At 37.2% G+C, this 2,500-nt stretch overlaps 2 protein-coding genes across 3 annotated transcripts in view; one reads left to right on the forward strand and one right to left on the reverse strand.

The window, feature by feature from the left end:
- LysRS (Lysyl-tRNA synthetase) overlaps window positions 1–2,500 on the forward strand; it is a 202,666-nt gene that overhangs the window by 143,691 nt on the left and 56,475 nt on the right. The window lies entirely within an intron of this gene.
- Window positions 1–2,500, reverse strand: part of LOC136828338 (cysteine-rich secretory protein 2-like) — a 53,340-nt gene that overhangs the window by 37,658 nt on the left and 13,182 nt on the right. Inside the window, exon 1 of one of the 2 annotated variants that reach the window (XM_067086240.1) lies at window positions 752–1,390. The exons of the other annotated variant lie outside the window; for it this stretch is intronic. The gene's annotated coding sequence lies outside the window, so the exon portion shown is untranslated. Of the gene's footprint in view, window positions 1–751; window positions 1,391–2,500 lie in introns of those variants that run through there. 2 annotated transcript variants of the gene reach the window in all.

A 2,500-nucleotide genomic window follows, 5' to 3' on the forward strand; every position in this document is an offset into this window, starting at 1 on the left:
TATATATATATATATATATATATATATATATATATGTATTATATATATGTGTGTTTATACGTCACTGAATAGCGTGTGACAATATGTCCAGCTGAGGCCACAGGAAAAATAAAAGAAAGGAATGCCAAGCGCTTTTGTGTTATTTCAACACATTCTCGAAAATGTGGTGAAATAACACGAAAGCGCTTGGTTGTCTTTTTATTTTTCCAGGGTTTTAGCTGATATATATATATATATATATATATATATATATATATATATATATATATATATATATATATATATATATATATATATATATATATATACATAAAATATTTGTATATACCCGGTATATATAATGTATATATGTATATATTCGTGTGTATGTATATACATGCAGCTTGACATGTAATAACCGTAATATTGACTATAATAATAGCATATTCTCCATACATTTTATTTCACCTTTGAAGGTGGCGTCAGAGGAGTGTACAGCCTCCAGGAATCTTAACAAGTCCATAGGGGATGAGGTTGCTGGCTCCAGGCCCCTGATATTGACTCCAGCAGGTACTGGCACCCATTTACAACAGTGAACTGTTGGGTGGTAGGCTAGAAACAATCCACGGACCTAGCAAACTTGAGAAGTAAGTTGCATCACCCAATGCAGTTTTTATGACGCCTCGCCAGTGAGAAGACGAAGTATGATGAACTTGTTACCATGAAAACCATTTCAGCCTTTTTTTTACAACCTTAGCAGGAAGTTAGGTACCTGGTAGTTTGGGCTTGCATCAGCGAGGTCCGTGATTCGATTCCAGGTCTGTCGCTTACCAGTCGACCCAGCAGTCGTGGGAAACCAGGTCTGTCGCCTACCAGTCGACCCAGCTGTCGTGGGGAACCAATGCAAGCTTTGAATAAAAATGTTGATAAGGGGGGGGATAGTAAAAGGCGAACTTTGATTTTTCCCACTCGTAGATCCTTAAAAAGATGTGAATGTGACCATTGGTACCATAAGAGCTGCTCAAATCTCCAGAGTCCATGAATGATGATTACATCAGGAAATTGAAGTGACCCTCTTCTGTCGGTTTTGATAAAGCGGATGAATATGGAGAGATGCAAATGCAATAATTGTGTCGAGGAATTAGATCGGGCTGACTGAGGTACAGGAATTGCTGGGAGGATTCCTGAGCTGCTGACTTTGAAAATTGAAGGGAAGAGATAGTTGATGACAGCAGCGACGAAAATTGCACCGCTGGGAGTTGATTGGGACTTGACAATCTCAATTAAATGACTGAATGGTCGAAGGTTGCTTGGAGAAAGATGACTGTTCCTAATTTAGAGACGGTAACTTTCACAGTTAAAGTTAAGGAAAAGAATTTGCTGGCGTGATGTGCCCGCAGACTTCAAGTCACTGAGACGGGAATTGAGGTTGCAAGTTATAAAGGTATTTCCAGTTAGTGGAACGAGACCTACCTCATTTAGTAGCACTATTTTTAATTTTCCTGACGGAAGCAACTGTTGTCTGCAGTCAATCGGTAATTTAAAGAAGTAACCTGCTGCAAGTGGGAATACCTCCAATATTCTAAAATGTTACCCTGAAATTCGAAGGCCTATTATATTAACTGTGATAAAGGTATCTTGTGATTTTTGTGATGGAAGCGACCGTTGTCTACAGTCCTTCGGTTGCGTCAAATGTATCAACTGTACGAGACAGAGAAGACAAGATACTGAACTTGGGGTGATTTAGAGAAGTAGAGATTTAAAAATAAATCTCTACAGAGAGCTTTCGGGAATCTGTTCGATTCCCCTTTTCAGAGTACCCATACATAACTGTGGATTTGTTTCTCCATTTCATGACTCATGCTACTATGAATATTTTTTAATTAATAAAAGAGTATTGTTGCAAGTACTGATATCGGTTACAAATGTAAATATCTTAAACTGTCTCCGTCGAAAATGGAACGATGTCTATTAAAGCTGAAAATAAGAAATCTTTTGGTAATGTAGTTTTGATAACTTAGAATTAACTGCTGCCGTAAGACGTTTATTTAGACAGTAATATTATGCCATGTTACGTGATATTGAGGACTTGGCATGTTACATTGAATATGCAGCTCGCCTCAGTGAATGTCGTTACAAATGTCTCCATGAAAATAGGGAATTAAACTGTAATCGTTTTCTGAGAACCGGAAGGCTCCACCCGTTCTGGCCTAGTGGACTCCCTCCTCGACGGAAAAATGCTTGTTGTAAAACACGGACAGTTAAAAGATTATATATATATATATATATATATATATATATATATATATATATATATATATATATATATATATATATATATATCTATCTATCTATCTATGTATATGTGTGTGTGTGTGTGTGTGTGTGTGTGAGAGAGAGAGAGAGAGAGAGAGAGAGAGGGAAAGCAGAGTGTTCTTGACAGTATCGTACATTTTTATATGTAATTTCACCCTTGCCAGAACATTTTCATGCATCATTTATGAGGGCGACGCCTGTAAAA

This window comes from Macrobrachium rosenbergii, chromosome 42 (assembly GCF_040412425.1).
Source record: "Macrobrachium rosenbergii isolate ZJJX-2024 chromosome 42, ASM4041242v1, whole genome shotgun sequence".
In the NCBI taxonomy this organism is placed as follows: domain Eukaryota; kingdom Metazoa; phylum Arthropoda; class Malacostraca; order Decapoda; family Palaemonidae; genus Macrobrachium; species Macrobrachium rosenbergii.